This window comes from Amblyomma americanum, chromosome 9, assembly GCF_052857255.1.
Source record: "Amblyomma americanum isolate KBUSLIRL-KWMA chromosome 9, ASM5285725v1, whole genome shotgun sequence".
NCBI lineage: Eukaryota > Metazoa > Arthropoda > Arachnida > Ixodida > Ixodidae > Amblyomma > Amblyomma americanum.
Window position 1 is genome coordinate 82096846 of NC_135505.1, and position 23316 is coordinate 82120161.

The window sequence follows — 23316 nt, forward strand, 5'->3', positions numbered from 1 at the left end:
TTGTGTGGATATGCTCAATCTAGTCGCTGCAGCTCTACAGTAGCTGGCACAATGGAGCCTCCAGCCTCATCTTTTCGACAAGTCGGGATATATCACTTCGTCATCTACATTATAAACCGCAACAGCAAGCAGCTTCTCTTCCCGGTGAAACCTCTGCGCTGCGTGACGGTGCAGTGCTGAGCAGTGAAAGACGGTGGATTTGTTTTATTGTGGTCGAAGCGCTCGACAACCCTCATGGTGTTCAGGCTACGGTTGCGGCAGCCTGTGACTTTCAGTGCGTGTGTCATTGCTTGATGTTCTTGCTACGGAACGCATTTCTTTACTTTACCTTCTACTTTTATGCCCCGTCCATCCCTTTCCCCCATTTCAGAGTAGTCAACTGGAACACGCTTGCAGTTAACCTCCCTGCGATTCCTCTATCAGTTCTTTCTCTCTCTCAGAGAAGCGTTCTACGGCGGTTCTCGTGTTCAAGTTCTAGCGCGCTTTTTTTAGTCAGGAAGCTCTCCGTTATTGAAATTATTTGTTTATTCATCTTCAGTTCTTTTTGCTATGCTCGTTTCGCGTCAAGGCGTGATGCCTCTGCCCATGCATATCACGAGGGCAGGTCCACCCTGTCAACTTGTGCACAGCTCTTTGCATTCAGCCTCCCGAAGTCAACGTGACCAGCAGGTTTTCACGTCCTCAAGAATAATGGTCGGGGTAATATGCGTTACAAGCCAGGCAACCTAGGTTCAAATGCGAGTGATAGATACAAAAAGGAGCAAAGATAAGGATTAACCAGAGGCAGGTGCACATGCCTCGCCCCAATAAAGCGAAACACATTAACAGGCTGTATGCTTAGCAACAGCGGACAACCTAAAGGTGAATTTCTTGCGGCGCAATGAGTACAGATATTGCGAACGATTAAAATGTGCAGGCACTGTTCCGATCGTCAACAGAGGTCCTTCACAAGGCTACCAATGGACGAGTGTACTTCAAACATGTCATCATCGAGGTTCCCAAGACGTGGCCGAAGAGAAATAGCTCCTGGGCACCGTCGTCCAACGCCTCCGAAAAGAGCGACGTGCTTATCGACATGCCCACGCCGCCGTACGACGACAGGCCGTTCACAATACAGGTTAAGCCGTGCGGCGAGCCGGGGGAGTTCATCCACCTCACTCCCGGATTTCTGGCCACACTTACCAACTCTACGGCTAAGAGGTTTATTAACCCAGGTACATTAGGCAGTTTCGTACACGATGTTTTCGCTTTAGGTTCCTTTACGGCGATAGCTTTTATTACCGAGGAAGACAAGCGGAAGCGCGTTATGTCCGCCTTCGCAGCATCCGGGTCTTGTGAAAGAGAGAGGTTTGAGGAAGGAAGAGTAAAAACGACGTTGCCATGGTGGTAGGGAGAAAGTCTGAACTGAGGAGAAAGAGTCTACACAGGAAACAATAAGGCAAGAGCACAATATACTCTTACGGATGTGGCAAGGAGGCATTTCGAACAGATGGCTAGGGTGGCTATATCAGGGTGCGTCCCTATCCCCCTAATTTCCTTGGTAAGAGGGATAGTCAAAAGTGGGGCGCCAGTACTTGTGCGCAGACTGCAATCCCCCCGCCAACACCACTAACCCAGAGTCCGCCTACTGCCTAGGTTGAGTGTTCTGCGCATGCGTATTGGCGCCCCTCTATTTCCCTTCTTCCATTAACTATCAATCTATTCTAAAGCTCCCTACAACCTCGAGACCGTCGGGATTTAAGGAACACGAGGACGGAGAAAGGTTCGCGCATTGTACGGGTCTGCCTTTGTCGCGTTGGCCTTGGCCAGCTTACAGCTCTGCTGACAGGAGACGGGTCACCGATGCGTTTCTCGTGGCGCGCTCTTGTGTTCGTGCAGTCGGACAGAGTAGGAAGCTGCTGTCGGGATACAGCCGTCATGCCGACGGAACGAGTGCTACACTGCGAGGAACAGTTCGCTCGCAAACGGGCTGAAAAAAAGAAGCGCTGGGCGGAGCAAACAGAGCAGCAGAAAACGGTGAATTGATGCGCGGAGCGATGCGGGGAAAGGAACGGTGAAGTTGCCGAGACAGTGTGCGACGCGCCACTCAAACTAAGGCACAACGGAAAGTAGCTGGAAAGCAGGACGCTGCTGCAGCGGGTGCAATGCCCCACCGTGAAATATTTCGAATAGTGCTACAGGATGTGTGCTATGAGAGTGTGCAGCACAGCCTGCAGGCCATCAGGTGTCGTCTCTTTTCCTCTCCAGAATACGACAAGGAAGCGATAATTTTTCTCATAAATGAAACTTGGTAAAAACTGGCTTATATAAGGGGACCTGATTAACCACAGCTAAAGGCATGATGCTAAAAGCATTTCACGCTTAAAAGTGCGTTTAATAAAGACCCAGCTTCCCAGCGTACGTGTTCGTGCACGAGTGGGCCCACTTCAGGTACGGTGTGTTCGACGACTACGGGAGCCTCAACGACAACAGATACCCCCTGAGCTTCTGCTACAACAACACGGTGAGCCACACGGGAAACATTGCACGACACGAGAAACGATGGGAGGGATGCACAGTTTCCGGCAGAGAGCTGCAAAAAAACACATTACAAGGACATATTAAGAGCATCTAGAAAATAATAGTACATATATAAGGAGACTGTGCGGTCTACCAAGAGTCGAACTCGAAATCCCAATGTTCTGTGACGTACTCCGTTCCTTAATTCTTGAAAGGCGGCTAAAATTGCCCGCACCTAGCAGGCAAGAGACCGCCATTTTTCTCCGTGGCTTGACTTAGGCGTTTTATGTATGGGCAGAGCAGAGGTCCCTAGTGTATGTTCATGATTTCTTTTGTGAAGGACGAAGCTAATCCCTAAAGGTTGGATCTAGGTTTCGGTGCTCGAATGGCGCCTTCAATATTACGAACCTTGAACATTACGAACCGAACCTGACAAACTTTAGTTAAAGATGTTCGCGTTCACAACAACTATAGAGCCCTTGAGACTCAGCCTAAACTTTTAGTAGCCAACGCACAGACCTTGCTAACACCGGCTGCATGTAACAGGTCGTAGTGCGGCTGGAATTTAACTACTCGATGGCACATATGATGATGTGTGCGTGCAAGTCTCGTCGGTTGTCACAACCATCGCTTCGTGTTTTGGATCGCGAGCCAGGGATAAGTTCTAACGCCGTAAATAAAACCCAAGGACGCTTAGAGAAGTTCTAACAAAAGATTTAGAGCTCTTTAGCGTTTCTATAGCATATCCAGGAGAATTAGTCGTTCGCTTGAAGCATGGGAATCTGTATTAGCGGATCAAGAGGTTTGCAAGAGTTTCAAGGGCACCGGGGCGTCGACGCTTGTGGCCGCCACTCAAAGAGCGAGCATTTTTGCGTCGATAGCTCCCTATAATGACTCAGTTTGACTGCTTCTAGTACCCTTTAGCAGCAACGGTGTTGAAAAGTGCACTTGGCCAGTTTTATCGCTACGTTTTCTCGAGACGTTAGTCAGGGTGAAAAGGTTGTGACATGAAGCAACGCATATTGCCCTGAGAAAGAGCGTTCGAATCTACTCTATGGAATGCAAATTTAGTCTATATGAAAAGAATAATTTCTAATCCCTCTTAGCTTTAACATTAGCAGCAGCACAGGACGTATTCAGGTTACTGTGATGAAAATCATGATGGCAGTGCAGCCTGCAAGCTCGTAGTGGAGTCGTTTATAACGGCCACGAAAACAGTTCACGGATGTTAATTCGCAGCGAAGAACGAATTCAGTTGCTTCTGGAAGTCAGACAGATCAGTAAAACTTAATAGCCTATATGGCATAGCCATGAACGCTGCATATCAACTGTATGGGTTGAATACAATCTAATGAAAATAAGCCCTCCCAACAATGAAACAGTTTAGCGAATTCTTTGGCCATGGACCCGTTCTAACGAAATCAGTATCAGCAGAGCTGTACATTTTTTGTTGATGGCTAATAAGGGGAATAGCAAAAAAAACACACAACACAAATGTTTTAATTTGCAGTGCATCGTTGACGTACCAGATGTGCTCATCACTTCGTATATGTGCGCGCGAATTATTTTCTCAGGTATGGCTGAACGCCTGCTCGAGCCGAATTGTCTTCATCCCGATAACCGCAGAAGGAAGACTGTGCTCAATCAACAAAAGTGCCGCTTACATCGCAACTGCAAAGTCATCATCAAGCAGCTGGAACATGACCCCGTGCAGTCTTCCTTCATGTTCATGCCCTACGTCGCCAATGTAAGAAGTATTCGCTTACTCTGGTGAGGAAGTGCGGCATCACCCGGACGGTTTGAAGGGGCCGAGAGTTACCAAAAGCTGGTTTAGTGTGTGAAGCAGAGCAAGCCAGGGGGCAGCGGCTAGGAGGCCTACGGGTTGACCATTTAATAAAACTATTCGCACGGCTAGTTGGTGATGGATTTTTCTTTTCTTGAAATTAAACATCACTGCATATTTAGACGAAAACATCGCGCCCGTCCTGTCATGCCTTCATGTGTATTCGTCTAAATATGAAGCGGTGGTTACATTCAAAAAAAGGATGATTATGATGTCAAAATATACATATAGTACCAGGCGGTAGGTCTGCCATTTTTCTTGCATTTACTCGTGATCGAACTGCAGTTTGTGCCAGGCAACCTGTATTTATGACTGTGGACTGAAATCCCGCCCGAATTCATATATTAGTGATATTAGTGAAGCCCAATGCGCCGAAATGCGTTATCAGTCATAAAATTCGCCTATTGTCTCGAGGGATGGGACGTCTCCGGACGGAGGACTTCCCAATGGCTGAAAGGAAAGTAAGACGTGTTAAAAACTAAGAGCGCTGCAGATGAGGACAAAGAAAAATGTTTCTTACCAGACAGGAAGTGACGTCAGCACGACGGAAATTGTGTCACTTCCGGTAAAGGCACCAAACGCTGCTTACTCATAATGGAATTAGGTGTCTGTACTTTCTTATTGATGGCGTGCCAGTGATACAAAATACTGTTTCGATTCCTGAGGGAGTCTGGCCTGCCTGATAAATTGTGAATATATGCCACACGCACCTCCTCAGCCTCTTGCTCTTTTACATGTTAACCTACCTACTTTTCTTTCCGTCTTTGTCTTTATCTCTCGGCGATTATCGCTTCCCGCTGTTGAATAAATAAGGTTCAATTCCGCTGCCCGAGTCCTTGACGTCATAAAGTTCTATCTGCTCCTCCTCCTCCTCCTCCTCCTACTACTACTACTCCTCCTCCTCCTCCTTCTCCTCCTCTCCTTTGAAGCATCACACCCCACGCTGCTGTGCATCAACGCATTTTCCGCCGTTGCAAATTAGCCAGTTCAGTGACAACCGGAGAAGACCCTGCCCCCACATCCCGTACGCCCCGAACAAGCAGAACGAGTACTGCGATCAGTGCTCGACTTGGGATGTTATCGGCAAACACCAGGACTTCAAGAAGTGAGTGGGGTAGTCCTAGCATCTGCAGCTTATACGTAATATCACTGGGACTTGTCATAGTAGTGAACTATCTGAATAATAGCAATAATATCCTCACCTGCTTCCAACATTCCCACCGTAATTTAGAAAGAGCCATGATGGGTCTGCAGAAGCATTGCGCACCTCAGCGCAGCTATTGTGCAAGGTGCCAAGGCTAGTTGTAAAATTTAGAAACGTGGTGAAGGGTACAGAAACTTCAGTATTGGTGATTACGCACTGTTTCGTTCCAGCGACGTTATTCCTATAAAAAGGAAAACCTTATTTATAATGTTTATATATTTTCTTGGATTAAAATCAATGTTTTTAATAATAAAAGTCACCCAGGTGTAAAAACTTTAAACATGTTCAAATAGACTGAGAGATCTTTAAATCACAGCATCATCTACAGGAGAAAAAAGTTTCCAAATTCATTCGCGCACTAAATTACCGCCTGGCTTGTTTCCCAATAGAATAAGTTTTAGTGCATTTTGGGTTTAAAGACCGAGTAAGCTGGTGTTGCCGCCTGTTCGCTATGCTGTCAAAGAATTTTCTTGAGCTTTTAATAGTTTTTATAATTTAATAGCTTTTAACACTTATTTTTAATTAATAGTTTTAATAGCTTTTAATAATTTTAATAGTGGGCGACGAAATAGCTTCGGAATATTTTTTTCTTTTCCACAGACTAATTTCTGGTTGAGAAATACCTACATGCTTTGGTGTGCAAAAGCCAATAACTGGAGTAAACGACAAAGCATCTTAAAAACATGGTAGGGAGAGTAGGGTTATTTCTAAACTACTGCGGTGGCAACTCGCCATGTAAGACATTCGTAGCGATTCGAAAACGAAACGAATGAAGGGAGCCACAGGGATTAATGGCCGGAACAGCGCAAGTTCACATCGTGCTGACAGTCAGCAAGTAAGCTGATTAACAAAACAAAGCTATAGTGTAAAACAGCCTCAGGGGAAGACAAGGCTGTTAAATTGCACTCCTAGTGTGTAACTGACTAACACAAACAATTTAAAAATATATGAGCGCAAAGATTCGCACAAAGATCCCCAGGTGGTCGAAATTATTCCGGAGCCCTCCACTAGGGCATCTCTTTCTTCCTTTCTTCTCTCAGTCCCTCTTTTGTCCCTTTCCTTACGGCGCCGCAGTTTCGTTGGGGGCCAAGATGTGAGAGAGATACTGCGCAATTTCCTTTCCTTAAAAACAAATTTTTAATTTTTCATGACATATGGACTCCTGACCGAAGCAGTGCAACTTTAGACAATGTTGAGAATCAGCAAGTATGCTGATTAACAAAACAAAGCAGGAATAAACAGCCTCATGGGAAGACAAGACTGTTAAACTGTGCTGCTATAGTCGTAAAAAACGTAAGTCTGCAGTGAAGCTCCGCCCACATTAAGCACCGGCGCACAATATTCCTCCACGATAAAACGTCATCCGATTTCGAAACTTCTGGCTGGCGAGTAATACAGTACGCCGCAGACAAAGCGCAGTGTTAACAACTGCAGTTTATTCATGTTGTGTCCTACTATAGTGTGCAACTAACAACAACAAAGAATTCGAAGTGTATATGAGCGCGTAGTTAAATACCGCTGGGAGCCACTTACACCACTAATTTAGTGCCTTCACTAAGACTGCTCGTCTGGAGACATTTGGCTGAAGCAAGGAACATAGAAACAAATTTAACATTGCTAGTCTGGGACCTTAAATAGCATTAACAGAAATTCTGTCCTGATTGATCCTTAGTAAAAATTTCTTTTATGCCTCTTTCTTGAATTTTGATACTTATCCTGTGGCGAAAGACGTGTTTATTGGTCCAAAAATTCCTTTAAAATTTTACTTACTATGACGTCTGCGTGCAATGGACTCCATGAGCACAGTTTTAAAGGGATTTTAGAATGAATCACGATGTAACTGAGTCCAATTGTATTCGCACCCATAAAACTCTGTCAATGAACCGGAGTTTATTTACGAATATTGTGGTATGTCAATAACTTTTGGGCCTTGTTTAGCTTGCTTTAAGTGAATAGCATGTTTGGCTTTGGAACGCGTTGATTGGTACAAAGATACATACCAAATGCCACGCATCCTCACTGTCATTTTAAGCTCATGACTTCGGCAATAAAAAGTGTTATGGGTTTAACCTGCAGCTAAACCGAGCGTTCGTGCGAAAGCGCGTGTTTAGCCTGCATGGCTCAAGATTATGCTTTGGTGGTGGTGGTGAAAACTTTTAATTGCTGCAATATAGTTTGGGAGCCACAGAGTGGCCCCGCTACATGGTCGGAGTCCCTAGTCCGGGACATCGCATGACAATGTCCCGTCTATCGCCCTTTTCACCAGAGCCCTTTGGGACTCAAGCGAGGAGCAGTTGAGGAGGGCAGTCTCCCATGCCTCTCTGGAAGGGGTAGGGGAAGGGGGGAGGTGGGGATTTGGAGTACATGCCCACACCATGTGGAAGATATCGCAGCTCTCCCCACAGTGCGGGCATCTCCCATCCATGTTAGGATCGTAATGCTCTAAGATTGCAGGACAGAGCAGAGTACCTGTCTGCAGGCGCCTTCAAGTTCACTCCTCCGTCTTACTCAGCCCCTTGGCAGGGGCCGGGAAAAGGCGGTCGTTTTCGCTATAATGCATTATTATTTCCCCGAATCGCAGCAGCGGCTGGTTAGTCTCCAAGCCTGAAGAGCTGGGATGAGGAGCCCGGTAAATAAGCGCTCCGGCAGCCGCGTCAGCGGCCTCATTACCTCGTACGCCCTGATGGCCAGGAGCCCAAATGATTCTCTTCGGTGTTGGATCAGTGGCAGTCCGTCTTAGAATGCAAGCAGCTAAGGGGGAGATCTCCCCAGCCAAGTAATGATCACATGCTTTTCGGGAGTCCGTAATGATGATTCTCGAATTGGCGTGGGCGGCAGCAAGCGCTATCGCTACTTCCTCGGCTCGCATTGAACTAGGGGATCGAAAAGAGAGTTCATCGACGTGTGCATTTCCTGGTGAACAACAACGGCCGTGTAAAATCCCGTGGGCGACGGCCCTGCTACGTCTACATAATATACATCGGGTCGGGAGCCGTGTTGTTTCTCAAGAGCCCGAGCCCGCGCATGTCGTCTGTTTTCGTGCATGTCGGTGTCCATGTTACGAGGGAGCGGGGAGACCCAGAGCATATGGCGCCACAGTACCGGGATACGCTCCGTCTCCTCTGGAGATCAGTTGTGTTGGATGTGTACGCGGTTTAGCAGGGGGCGCCCAGGGGCCGTCTGCATGAGCCGCGTGTATTGGTTCACGAGGTGGGCCTCCCGCAGCTCCTGGTAGGAGTTTAGCACCCCCAATGCCTTTAGTTTGGCATTAGAGGTAGCCACCGGGAGATCCAGGGCTCGCTTAGTTGCCTTGCGGATGATGGCGTCTATTCGCGCCTCGTCTTGCTTAGTAGTACGGAGATATGGCACGGCGTAGAGGATCCGGCTAGTCACGAAGGCATAGACGAGCCGAAGCGCGTCCCTGCACCTCAGACCGCCCCGCTTGTTGGAAACGCGGCGGACCATACGCCCTACCTGTTCGCCTACTCTCTTGAGTTTCACAGTGGTGGAGTCCGGTCTGAGTCTGTGGTGAATGAAAAGGCCCAGAATACGGAGCTCCTCCAACTCTCTAATAGGACCTCCTGACAGAGAGATTTGAATTGCTGTCCTATCCTTTGGGTTCGCTCTGACATGCAGAAGCTCTCATTTCGCTGGAGCACATTGGAGCCCACAGTCCATAGCATACGCATCGACTATGGAAGCGGCCTGCTGAAGGTGGGCCTCCATGTCCCCAAGGCTCCCCTCAGTGGTCCAAATAGTAATGTCATCTGCATATAACGCGTGTTGAATGCCTTCCACCCGGGCCAGTTGGCTTGGGAGGCGCATCATAGCTATGTTGAACAGGAGCGGTGATAACACCGCTCCCTGAGGGGTACCCCGTGTTCCCATCATGTAAGGGCCGTATTCCTCGCCCTCAATCCGAAGGAAGGCCTGGCGATTAGTCAAGAAATCTCTTACATACGCGTAGGCCCTAGTCCCACAATCGGTAGAACTCAAGTTGGCCAGGATGCTTCCGTGTTTAACATTGTCGAAAACCCCTTTCAGGTCAAGGGCGAAGATGGCTTTGTCATTGTGTTGCATAGTTGTGGGTCGTATTACATCCCTGTGCAGCTGGAGGACATCCTGTGCAGACATGTGGGGGCGAAACCCGAACAGGGTGACTGCAAAGATGCCCTTACTCTCCAGGTATGGAGAGAGGCGATCCCGAACCATCGTCTCCATAAGCTTGCCCGCACCTGAGGTCAGTGATATGGGCCTCAGGTTGTCCGTATTCACGGCATTACCTTTTTTAGGGATAAACGTCATAAGTGACGTTTTCCACTCGGGAGGGAGTGGACGCCCGTCCCAGATCTTGTTTATGTATTCTAATAAATGGAGGAAGGCTGGGTCCGGTAAGTTCGCCAACAGGTTCGCTGTTATGTGATCCCGTCCCGGAGCCGTACCCCGGCGCATTTTTGCTAAGGCCGCTTTAAGGTCGTGCAACTCAAAAGGGGCATCAAGTGTTTCATTAGACCTGCCAGAGTACATGTACTCAGGCCCAGGCGGGTCCTCCGTACGACAGAGATATCTGTCGCACAGAGTGTCCGCAAGTTGCACCGTCGTACCTTGATACCTTTGCAGAGCCCGCCAGAGCTGCTTTTGCGTCTCCCCTCTCGTTTGGGAGGGGTCGATAAGACTGCGAAAGAGACGCCACGTCCCCTTCGAGCTCATCTGATGCGCTGCGGCGTCGCAGCGTGCTATCCAATTTGAATCTGAGAGTTCGGCAGCATATGCTGCAGCCTGATCTGTGAGTTTGGCTTTGCGGTCGCGTAATTTGCGATTATTTTTCTGCTTTTTCCACCGTTTAGTTAAGCTCCGGCGCGCCTACCCACAAATGCAGGAGGCGGGTGTCCACTGCGGGGATCTCTTCGGTGGTTTGTAGTGTTGTGACGTGTTGTTTCTGAATGTTGTATATGTGGTTAGCCCACTCCGCGTAGCCGCCGGAAAATAGTACGGGAGGGATAGTGTGATTTCGGAAATTGTGCCAATCGGTCAGCTTGGCCTGACCCCATTTTTTGCGCGCTGCCTTCGCCATGAGTGTAATCCGGAGAAGGAGGTGATCGCTGCCTAGAGAATCTCCCAAGTTCTCCCAAGCAGCCGCTCTAGCATTTTTAACGAGAGAAAGGTCGGGACACGTGTCGCGGGTTACCGATTACCCCACTCGGGTGGGATACGCCGGGTCCGTGAGCAACGTGAGGCTGAGGGTGGAGATGAGCTCCGCCAGCTTACGTCCTCTTGCCTGTTCGAAGTGGTAGCCCCAATGAAGGCTGGGAGCATTGAAGTCTCCAACGATCACTAGAGGCTCCTTGGCTGCCACTTTTATCGCGCGAAGGAAGATTTCATTAAAATTTATGCGCGGCTTATGCGGAGGGCAGTATATGTTGAGGATATGTATTGACGGGTCGCTGCATCTGAGAGGCAGTACCCGGACCATTGTATATTCTTGCTCGGTACTCAAGTCTAAGTCGACCTGAACCATGGTGTAAGCTTTATTCACCAAGATGCACGTAGAGGCGGACCTCTGAAAGGTGCTGTAGCCTGATAATTTAGCGTCTTTGCCGGGCTCCTGCAGGGCAATGAGTGCCGGCATGTCTCCTAGGGACTGCAGGTAGAGCTGGAGGTGTGACCCTTTTTTCCAAGCTCTGAAACCCCTGCAGTTCCATTCGATGATCTGGAATTTTTCAAGGTTTTTATCATTCCTATTAGATCTGCTAGCCATTTTGTTCCATTTATTTACGGACGAGCGGACTAGCTCTGGCCGGGACCCAGCGCAACCCCAGCGATTGGCCGCACCGACCCACCAGCTGCAGAGCCTGAACCATGTTCCTCCGCTGCCTGGCGGGAGGCTGTCTTACGTTTGAGGTGAGGGGATTCGCAGCTAGTGGCGTTCTTAATTTGGGTGCTGACCCAGGGCTGCACGGCTTTAAGGACCGAGTCAGTGACCTGGGCCATAAGGTCGGGAAGTGCTTGCGTTAAAGCTGCCTTGATCATGTCCAGGAAGGACTGATATGATTTGATTCGGGAGGGCCGCCACTTGCTCCTCCAGTTGCTCGGTTTGGCGCTGCAATGCCTCTAGGCCGGCGATGCGACCAGCAGATCCAACTACCGTGTCCCCGCACTGCCGCGTGACGCTAGTGAGGCAAGATGTTACGGATGATCCGTCATCCTCGTCATCTGGCTCAGCTTCTTGCATTGGTTCGGATGACTCCGCCTGTTTGGCCTCTAATTCTAGAATTCTGCGCGCTAGAATTTGGTTCTGGCGCCTTAGCTCCTCTACCTGCTGCTGTAGGGCAGTTTCGGTAGGGGAGAGACGGGTAGGGGGCCCGGAGACTGCCCTACTCCAACTGCTCACCTGTGGTTGGACGGGTGCCAAGGGCGGGAAGTCCCTGGCGTTGAGGACCGGGGGAACCGCCTGGGTCGCGGACTTGACAGGTTTCGATGTGCCGGGTTTGGCCTTGGTTTCCTGATCGGCTGGCGCTTTCTTGGCCTTGGGCGGAGGAGCCTGCTTGGGCCCCGTCTTTGACTTCAGTTTGGATCCGGATGGGGAGCTCGGCTTGATGGCTTTCCGGAACCGCCCGGCACAGCCAGGAGTTCCGGTAGTGTGGCCGCCTCCGCAGATGAGGCAGCTCGGAACACAGTCATGTTCTGCCGGGCCGTCAGGAGCGGCATCGGCAACCTGGACTCCGCAGCGTTTGCAGCGCCCGGCTGCGGTCGCGGGCACGCATCGGCCCGATGGCCCACTGTGCCACAGCTGTGGCATGCTGGCACTGTTTTCTTGTACAGGCGAACAGGGAGCCGTTCGTAGCTGTACAACACCGTCCGTGGCACCTTGGAACCCGCGAATGTGACCACCGCACCCGGGGTTCCCCCTAGCTTGCGCACAGACACCACATTTTGTTCCGCACTGAGTTTTCGTTTAACGCTTTCAGGTGTTTCGTCTGGCGAAACAGTCACGACGCCACGACAGAACACACCGGAGAGTTTAGGGTGTCCCCGGAACGGTAGCCCGCGTTCCCCTACCGGCAGCACAATATCCCGGAGTAGCTTCTCCGCGGTGTCGACAGATTTCAGTGCACATACAAGGCCTTTTTGGTCCCAAACGGGCCACACCTCAAGTCCAGCATTTGCGTCGTCCCCGAGGTGCTGCGGACTGCAGCGCCGGCTCGTCCAGGACCAAAAGTTGCCTTGAGGTAGACCGTAATTCTTGGTTTCAGTACCAAGACGATGTCATCTTTTTCAATGCGCGGCGTGTTCTGCGGCCGCCACCGGAGTTGCTTGGAGCTCTTCGAGGCTGCGTTCAGCGCACTCCCGCCCTGCGTATGCGCAGACCTAGCCGCGTTGTTGCTGGGTGGCACCAGCACCAGCGTCCCTCGATGCCGCCGCCGCGTTCTTCTTTCCACGCCAGACGCGGACCATATCTTGAAGGTAATCGTCCTCGGTTGGTAGAGCATCCTCGCCTTGAGTCGTATCCTCGGATTGATGGGTATCCATTGTTACGATCTGCAAGGACTGCGGGTCGTATCCGGTGACTTGGTGGGTCGTCGGCACACCCGACGTCGATAATAGATTCTGGTTTAGCTCTGCTCAGGGTTATAAGCTGGTTTGATCTGTTCGCGCCGCAGACGGAATTTCGTGAACAATGACGTGCAATACAAAGTGCGAGAGTGTGTGGCAGTTTAACGAGAGCCGGGATCGGCTGCTGCGATAACGTAGCTCTATCGTGCTGTGGCCGGAGAAGCTGCATGGACACTGGCTATGATAAGATTTGATGAAGAGTCATACCTTTGTTCATGACCTCCTGAAGCGACTCATTTTGATCACGGCGTAATCTGAGTATCATTTCGCACAGACCGTGGACACAACTGAGGCCCGACGTAACCGCCATCTTTCGCACACACTGTAATAAACTCCGAACTTGTTCTGCGTGAAGTGCTGTGCATAGTAGGCATCTGCCCCACTGTAATGACTCTCCTGACGCATGCCGACGCCTGACCTCACGCCGCTCTTCGAACCCATCCTCGTGTTGATCGGTGGTTTCGCGACCACGGCATTGTCGAGCGACTTCCGCATTTCTTCTAGGCGCCCTTCTTACTCAGCCTTCACTGCGCATCGGTGAATGGAAGTTGGGCATGCACGGAGCCCTTGTAACGTTGACAGTACCTGCTGTAGGCGCTGTTGTTTCGCGCCTCCCTCTTCGGTGAAAATCGGCGGCACTTAGCGCCTGAACGTCGACGCTATTCTGTGGGTCATGGTAGGCAGCGAGAGCACGTCTCTTCGGACTCGGCCTTTACTTAACTTCGGAATAGCAGCGCTGGCCCGAATGGACTGTCGCAAGGCGAGCAAGCACTTGCAAGCCGATTATGTGAACGGCCACATGTGAGCACGCGCGCTGCACGTGGCTTTCCGATTGGTCCAGTTGCTGTGAGTTCGTGGCACCGCAACGACTGGCCGCGAATTCGGCGAGTTAGCGTCTTTAAGAGGTCGGTTACAACACGAAATCTGAATGACATAGCTGAGTGAAGCTGTCTCTTCTAAGACATAACCCTATTTTTCCCCACCAACGCAATCGAGCGGCGTACGCCAAAGATCTCTATATGTAAACTTTTTCTTGTATCATGATCCCTTAAGTGGTTTGAAAATTCAGCGCCGATAAAAACAAATTTCTTTATTTAGCGATACCCGTTTCCTAGCACTACCTGCAGATATGCAATAAATATTCGCGGAAAGTTAAAAAAAAGCCTGCAGTGCGATAGAAACTACAATTCCAGACGCGAATTCAATGGCTATTACAACCTATTTATTAAACGTGCCTAAAAGAAATTTGCGGCTGTCTTTATTCTTTGGAGGTTAATGAATATAGAATCTGCACAAATTATTGTGCGACCTGTGCAAGCGAACGAAGGAACGAACGAATGCGAATTGTTTACTTATTCCAGCCTGCAAATGCCGGACATGTCCAAGCGAACCGAGGTGACCTTCAACGAAGCACAGGAGGACGAAGACGTACAGCAGCGCATGGCGCTTGAGCTGGACGTTTCAAGAAGCACGAGGGTGAGCAAAATCTTTTGGCGGTCATTGACCCTTTCAAAAACCTCGTGCATTCTCCCAAAGCAACTCGCTCTTTTTCTCCCTTAAACGTGAAGCGAGATGAAATTTTCGTGCCGGGTTATTTCCTCGGAATGGTGCGTAAAGCAGAATCCATGCACTGAGATGTGAAATAAGGCAGCGCTTGACAAACGATATACATTAAATTTAATTCCATTGTCGCTTCGATTTCTCCAGTCAAACGGCGGCTACGTCCGTCACAAGTAGAGGGTTTCACGCAAGACCATGAAGAATCACAGTACAATACAGTTGAAGTAAACGGTCTTAGAGACTTCGCCGACGCAAACGGGAGAACTCTGCGGGCGCAATCCGCACGTGCTCTGATACGCTTTTAGTTACACATACGTGTTGTACACAAAAAGCGACTATGTGGACGTATTCTGCTCAATATGTACTGCTCGCGTACGTAGCGCCGTGCCCCCAATGTCCAAATGTCTGGAGAACATTTTTGATAATTGGACAATTGTAAAATACTGTTATGAAAATATCGGAGGAAACGGTACATTCTTCGGATACGTAGCGAAATCTTTCTTTCAAAGTGCTTCCATCGATCGCATAGAAAAGTACAGGCTGCCCGAGAAAACCAATGAGGAACTCTTTTGAAAATAGCAAAAACATTTATATAAAAAAATTGTAAGACCGCCGTCGGGGGATCTCCGGGTATATTGATTGTTATAGAGAAATCTTGCATTTTATGAAACAATTGCGTTCATCAAAGACTTCCCGCTCAAAAATGCTTTTGTTCAGAATTGCTGGACATGTCTCGCTTCGTGACTCGTGTAATCGTTACCTGGCGTCATTCTGCGCCTATTTCGGCTGTGCTGCCGAAGCTCTCTCCCGCGTACGCCTTCGTGCAGCGTGTCTTGCCAGTGCCTCAACCTCCAACGTACGCTCCAAGTCCTCCAACGATGCGCTTCGGCCAGAAGAGCTGCAGGTCCGTGCGGTGGGTCCGGATGCTGAACACTATTACATTTCTTAGAAGCGCACTGCAATCTCCGTCCACCGCAACTGCATCTCGCGTGCCTGCCTTGGCGGGTTTGCATTCCTTTACGTGTCGCAACGAAGCCAATTCAGCGTGTTTTGAATATCATGACACGGAGCTGCCGAACGCATCCTATCAGCGCGTTTCGGCTGTCCGTCTTGCATTTAACGTTCTTTCTTGTTAGATATCATGCAAGATCATCGCGCGAAAAGCCCTCTACGCGTGCAAGGCACACTCGCAAGATTCGAAATCCCACCTACGTCCAAGAGACCCACGTAGACCCGCTGCGCACTGCCCTTGCGAACTCCTAACTTGTAAGAGTTCCACGCGCACAGAGCCTTTCTGGTACGCGTGAGTAAAACTGTTCAAAAGCTGTTCATTCAATCAATTTCCTTCCGGCTGCTACGATATAATTTCAAAGAAATAGGCAAGCTCAACGCACGAAATGTGAGGATTGTTTGGCAACTTTGTAATTTCAGACAAACCGAAGAAATGAATAATTGAGTACGTGCATTGAACACTCTGTTCTTATCTCTTTGCCTTCCGAGCGTAAAGAAGAAGTAGCGGAATGACGATGAGGCTAGGTAATCTTAAAACCGAATTTTATTTTAGCAAAGAAAAGGCGATCGATGGCGCGGAAATTCTGACACTCGAAGAGCCACTCGTTTTAGAGCTGCTGCAGTTGTGTTTATCTCCAATATGAGGGATCATTAACCTTGCAGACGTACTTTTAACCAAACTCCTTTGTGCAGTCACGTTTCAGCTGCACAGCGTGAGAGAAACGACTCGGGAGAAATACGAAGGCTGCAAGGCGGGTTACACACGCTGTTAGAAGTTAACTGCACCAAACGTCACGAGTAAAAGAAGCCCATTCACGCATAAAGTGTTACATTACGAAAGAGGACATGAAACACTCCGTCGATAAAGTAGTGCCTTAACTTTTTCAGGCACTAATGTAAACCAGCAGAACACCGTCGGCACCTCTCCAGTTAGTAGCCTCGCCCTCCGTCCAGTTAATTCTAAGCATAATTCAGTAAAATGCAAGGTCACTGCGACAGCGGCTGCTAGGCGAAGGTTTCCACCCATTCTTTCTTAAATTTATCCCTATTGGTGGTAGAACATGGGATTAAAGCGCGACAACGTGCATCAATATCAAGAGCAGAGTTTGCAACACTAGCGCAACTGGGCCACACAGAGCTGAGCACACGAGGCTCCGTACGTTCTGTGTGTAGCGTCGTCCTGTCCTCTGCTACCGTCGTCCCATGGCGATGCAATGGATCGGTATTTTTGTTAACGTCTTTACCGAATACTTACTTTGCTGCTCTTCTCATGCAGTTGACGGTGCAACGGGTACGCATTGTCGTGTAAAAAGATGAGAACGGTGAAAAGAAGAAATGCTTGCGTACCTAACATTTGTTCGTCCCAAACTTGAATTTGCATCACCCATCCCGTTCAACCCTACCTCACCGCTGAACTTGAGGCCATCAAAAACCGGGCCACCCGTTTTTTCACCTCTGAATACACACAAGAGAGTAGCATCACTGCACTCAATCTCCCTCCCCAGACTTGAGTCGAGCCACATCAGTTCACGCCTTTGCCAACTGCACAGCTTTCTCTGCCATTCCACGTCCTAGCACCCCCTGCTGAAACCACCGACCAAGGCTTCCAGCCGCCTCAGCCACAGCCACCCTATAGCCAGCATCAAGAGCCGTACTTCAGCAATGAGCAGTACTTTTCGTGACGCAATGATTCATTGGAATGCCCTGCCCTACGACATAGTTTCATGCAACGATCGGAAATCGTATCGCGCGAAACTCAGGAGTGAAACTCAACACGTGAACCTTTTGTTGCCCTGTACTTTTTCCTATATTTTTCTATGTATTTCTGTGCTTTTTTGCTTGCTCTGTTTGAAAGCACTTGGTCCTCCTTATTTTATTTCTTTAGCGTTTCTAGAGTTGCAGTGTTGCGTTCATTGCGCCTGTTTACATCATGAGTGCATTTATGGAAAACCATTTGTAAACCCCATCCTTATGTAATGCTGCCGGCCCTTTAAGGATGAAATAAATGAATAAATGAATGAAACGAAAAATGAATCCGAAAGACCATGCTGAGGTCCGGTTTCGTGCACTTCCAAAGGCTGACTTCCGGGAAGAGGCTGCTTAGTTCCGGTAGCCTCACTTGCGGGCGCCCGTTGCACCATGCAGCATCCTTGTGGAGATCAGTTGCTCGCAGCCGAATTCCATATGCTGGCCGACGTTTGCTAATGTCTTGAGCACATTCCGAAAGCATAACACGCAACAAAAATTTGGTGTCCTGCTTATGGGTGCAGCCATATTTTTCGTTTCCTTAAAAATGCAATGTGAATTAAGCGAGAAATTTCGAATTTATCAAAATCTAAGATGAATCGAACTGGAAAAAAATGTTCTGTTCTGTTGGTATGAAAGATAATAAAGCTAACAGAACCTACCGCTTACTGTCGCCAGTGCGCATGCGCGGTCTCCCCTGCGCCACGTGCGGAAACCTGGCGCCATCGAACCGCCTGCGCTGGCACGGACGTTGCTCGGTAGCAGTAGTAGGGCTCGCTATACTATAATGATTGTTTTCTACAGCTGTAGCCAAGGAGCTGTATGCCGAGCATACAGCTCGCCATTTGTAAGTTTTTTCTTCTCTCGATGGTCAAAGGGCAAAATTTTACCCCAGCTTCTAAGAGACGGTTTCCGCGTGTCCACGTGTACAGAATGAATACATGCCAACCTTCGCTACACCTTCTTTTCCTTCTTTATTTTTTCTTCACTTATGCATAAGTTCTACTTGCACTGCTGAGACTGACTGCATTCAGTTAATTCTTCCCGACAATCTCTTCCCATAACAGCTGTTGGATGCCGACGAAGAGGTCACGAGCTCGCTTGAGAGTAAGTACCAAGTGGACTCCGCCGTGGGAAACTCGACGGTGGTGCACGTGAAGCAAGACAGCCCCAGCGACATGCGAATCCAGGCCAGCCTCATCGACCCCAGCGGACAGCCGTGCCAGGGTTGCCAGGAAAGCGCGAACGCGGACGAAACAATCGTCGCCATACCGAGTACGGCAATGGTAATTGGCCTCTTAATTCAGTGCGCTCTTGAGCAGTTTGAAATTTGATAGAAGACGCCCTTAATTAGAGCAAGCGTCCCATCACTGCTGCACATATGTGGCAATGGATGGATGAATGCTATGAGCATTCATACTCAGAACGGCGCTGTGGCGTCCTCCAATATTTTAATTCTGTAATATTCTTAATACCATACTCTATTCAAACACGCTTACGCTGAGTATCTGGAAATAATATTATTTCAGGCAGCGTACAAAAGCTCGAAATGCAAGCTCTTGTCTGTTGCTACTGGTTTAATTTATGCCGGTAAAATATTTCTAATAGTTTTAAACGCTAGAGTAATTGTAAGAACATAAAAGAAAGAACAACCATATGTTGCCGCAACGACTCGTTCCCCATTACCTCCGCAAGTCGAGAACGATGCTAAACCAGCTGAATGAAATGGGAACATGTCGCGCCCTCTACTTTGGAGGTATTTATTTAAGAGTAGGCTAACCTTGAGGATATTCTCCACCGCCGCACACAGCAATCTTAGCGGACGTGGTGCGTGCCCTTATGCCTACCGCAAGTGCTTTGTGAAACTTTCTCCCCGAACAAAGAGGAAGGAAAAACTTGGAAACTGTTATGTCACATTTTCCGAAGCCGGACGTGATATCTCCTCCTTGCCAGTTGGCGGCCGCTTTGGAGCACTTGCGCATGCGCAGCACACAATGCAGCAGACGACGACGCAGTGCCGAGCGTTACTACTGGCTGTTTTGTCGGCCAAACACTCCCAGGATTCCTTTCGAAAGTACGTGACGTCTGGCAGGCTTTATGGCGTCCCGCTGCAATTGCGAGTGCCGTACTCCCAAATGTCAAACTCAAAAGGTTATGTTCCTTACGGGCGCAATACTTGCTGGCTACGCTTCTGGAGAGAGCTCCGGATAGCAAGATGATTTGACCGCTCGGGTCTTGAGCGCACCGAGAGTGACGAGTGTTCATCTCTGCTTGTTTCAATTGACTGGGACGGTATTTGGCGTGAAGGCCGAGGAATGTCTACTTCGAGAGACGTTGCAGTTTCTTCTGCTCGGGTTAGTTTGCTTTCTTATGCCCGAGTACGAAAGGTTAAATTCAAAGTAATTCCAATAATTGCGGCACTAATTTCACGCGACTCCATCACTTTTTGCGAGGAATAATTAGGAATGTAATCTGTCTACATGGGTACTTTTTATTAAACTAATGAGTCAATTAATTTTACTCTTTTTGAAAAATAATTCTTTTTTGCCCCCTGTACTGCCATGTTTTTACTTATGACTTTGCACCCAGTACTAATGTTCTAAGAGCTCTCTGATTAACCTCTACAGTGGGTTGTACTTCTGCCTTTACGCACACAACCGCATTCCTGAAAGTATGCCCTGGAGCCATCATTCCTTTCCCATACTCTGAAATATTTGTTTTCTTCCCATCTTTTTATTTCATGGCGTTTCGGTGCAAGCACCTGGTCAGTTCAATCGTTAAAAATCATCCGAACTGAATATTCGCGGTACATGTGAGCCCTAAAGCGTCTCTTTTTTCTCCACAAGATTTAACCAGAGTTTGCAAATCCTCCCCGCATCTGCTAATAGTACAGCATTGTCCGCACACAGTAAACCAATGAGCCGCTACTCTATGGCATTTTCGCTTAATCTCTACGACAGATTACAACCTAGATGGCTTTCTTGTAGCCTCACTTTCATACTTATCGCATAAAGCATGATCAGCAGCAGTGACTGATGACAACCCTGCCTTAATCATTTGTGTACCTCAAAGGTTAATGTTGTTATTCCTTGTTATTCCTTCAAACGCACTTTCAACTTCAATATCTCACTACATTTCCGGCTCTAAATCAATTATCTCATGACCGATGCCTTCATCTTGTTCTGTTTCACAGTAGCTCCCTGTTCACGTTGACGTATCATCCGCTTATGTGCGGGAAGGCTAAATACATGCTTCTCTTTTCCGCTCTAGCTATTTCAGTAAGCAGAAACTGGCTATCATCTAAGCGCTTATTCCGCCTGAACCCATTGTGTGTTTGTGAGTTTATAATTAGTTTCTATTCATGTCTGCATTTTTAATTTCACCGCCTGTATTGCCAGCTGGTAAATAACTGATGCTGTCGTAATCGGTCTGAAGGAATTTTATGTTGATCCTGTGTCGTTTTCCTTCATAAATCAAATTGCGCTTGCTCTGTCACCTGCTGTCCAGATATTTCAGGAGGCCGCACTTTGCAGCTTGGCTCTCCCAGGGGACGGTGCTCTGGACCAAAAGTCGCTCCTCCAGAGCATCCAGCAGTTTGTAAGTGAGGAAGTCGCACGCCAGCTATCTTTGTCTACCTGCCCGCCTACGCCTGCACCGTCGCTCACTCCCAACCTACAGAGTGTTGTCGAGGAGCAGGTCGCTGAAGTCCTGCCACCTCCTTCTCAGCCACCCCTGATCGCGGCTCCTCTGACGTACGCCGATACCGTGGTGTGGTCGCGGTCCTCACCTTCTGCCCCGGTCTACAGGCCACCTACCCGGCAGTTAGAACCCCAGTGACCTGCAACCCGACCTTACCGTCCGGTTGCCTGCCCCTGATCTCAGCCGCAGCCACTCATCCTCTGGCGCACACAAGACAACCGCCCTATTTGCTACGCCTGTGGCTTCGCTGGTCACGTGGCTCGTTTGTGTCGCAGTCCTGACCACCGTCCCTACGATCATAGGCGTGAGCCGACGTACGACTTTCCGCCGTCGTCCTGGCCTGCGTCACACTTGCCGCCTCCGGATTCTTCTTCTCCTACTTACCATCCCTGCTCCCACTGCTGCCCATCTCCTGGTCGTCGTTCCCGTTCTCCCATGATCCGTCGTCAACCCGCCGTCCACGCGGAAAACTAACCACCGCAGTTCCGGAGGCAATAACTGCGTCAACAGCGGCTCAGTCAAGACCTGTTTCTGCGCTTTCCAATATTATTACCGCTTTCGTTGAAGGAGTCTCCGTCGAAGCACTTGTTGACACTGGCGCAGCCGTTTCGGTTCTCAGTCACACTCTTTGTCGCAGACTCAGAAAAGTGACGACGCCACTTCCTCCCGTTTCTCTCCGCACGGCCAGCGCTCAGGACATTCGACCGTTAGCCGCCTGCATCGCCCGCCTGCTCATCGGGAACGTTCCCTACACAATCCAGTTCATCGTCCTCGCCCGCTCCTCTCAAGACGTTATCCTTGGTTTTGACTTCCTCGCCTCACATCACGCCGTTATTGACTGCGCCCGTGCTCAGCTTGACTTGTTGCCCTACAGTGACGCCCCCTTGGACGTAACCGGTGCTGCTGCCGGTACTGTGGTCGTCTCAGAGGACACAGACGTTCCACCTTTCTCTTCAGTGCTGTTGCCTCTTTCTTGTGCTGAGCTCTCAGATGCAACTGTGAGATATACCCCCTTGTTTTTGATGCGCTGACCAGAAGTCTGTTTTGCTGCCTCATGCTGTGCTGACAATTGTTCGTGGCTCCAGCGCTATTTATGTGGCCAACCCGTTCTCCTGCCCTACCACTTTACTCCGTGGCCAATCGCTTGGTAGCGTTGCCGTTCTCGATCCCGCCTACGCATACCCCCTCGTAGATAGCGCGGCCGGCGTTCACGTCAGCGCCATTACGCCTGTTCCCATCACGAATCAGTCGTCTGTCGATATTTTGCACCGTTCCGTCGACGGCGCCCTGACGTCTACCCAACGAGACCAGCTTGTAGCCGTTATGCAGCGTTTTCAAGCTTCGTTTGACTACCAGCAACCTTCCTTGGGCCGCACAACCACCGTTACCTACTGTATTGACACTGGAACCCATGCCCAGCGCGTGTCAGTCGCTGAGCGCAGCATCATTGACGTCCAGGTGACCGACATGCTCCAGCGTCACGTGATACAGCCGTCGCACAGCCCGTTGGCATCGCCAGTGGTTCTGGTCAAGAAAAAAGACGGTTACATCCGTTTCTGCGTGGACTACCGTCGTCTGAATAAGATTACATGCAAGGACGTTTACCCTCTTCCCTGTATCGACGATGCCCTTGACTGCCTGCAGGGCTCTGAGTTCTTTTCTTCATTGGACTTGCGCTCCGGTTACTGAAAGATGCCGATGGCGGATGCCGATCGCCCAAAAACTGCATTCGTCGCACCCGACGGGCTCTATGAATTTTAATTTCACGTCATTCGGCCTCTGCAATGCACCCGCCACATTCAAGCGCACCATGGACAACATACTCCGAGGGCTCAAATGGCACACATGCCTTTGTTATCTAGGCGATGTTGTAATCTTTTCGCCGGACTTTCCGTCTCACATCCAGCGCCTTGAGAATGTTCTTCGCCGCCTGGCCGACGCTGGCCTCCAACTTAATTTGAAAAAGTGCCGCTTTGGAGCTCGCAGCTCACCATTCTAGGGCATGTCGTGTCGAAGGATGGCGTTCTCCTGGACCCGGCCAAGTTGCGAGCTGTGGTGGAATTTCCAGCGCCCACTTCTGTAAAAGACCGCCGCAGCTTCGTCGGCCTCTGCTCCTACTTCCGCCGCTTTGTCCGCAATT

At 49.4% G+C, this 23316-nt stretch overlaps 1 pseudogene; it reads right to left on the minus strand.

The window, feature by feature from the left end:
* Positions 1-7761: 7761 nt before the first annotated feature.
* Positions 7762-9374, minus strand: LOC144105092 (uncharacterized; annotated as a pseudogene).
* Between the last annotated feature and the right edge of the window lie 13942 nt (positions 9375-23316).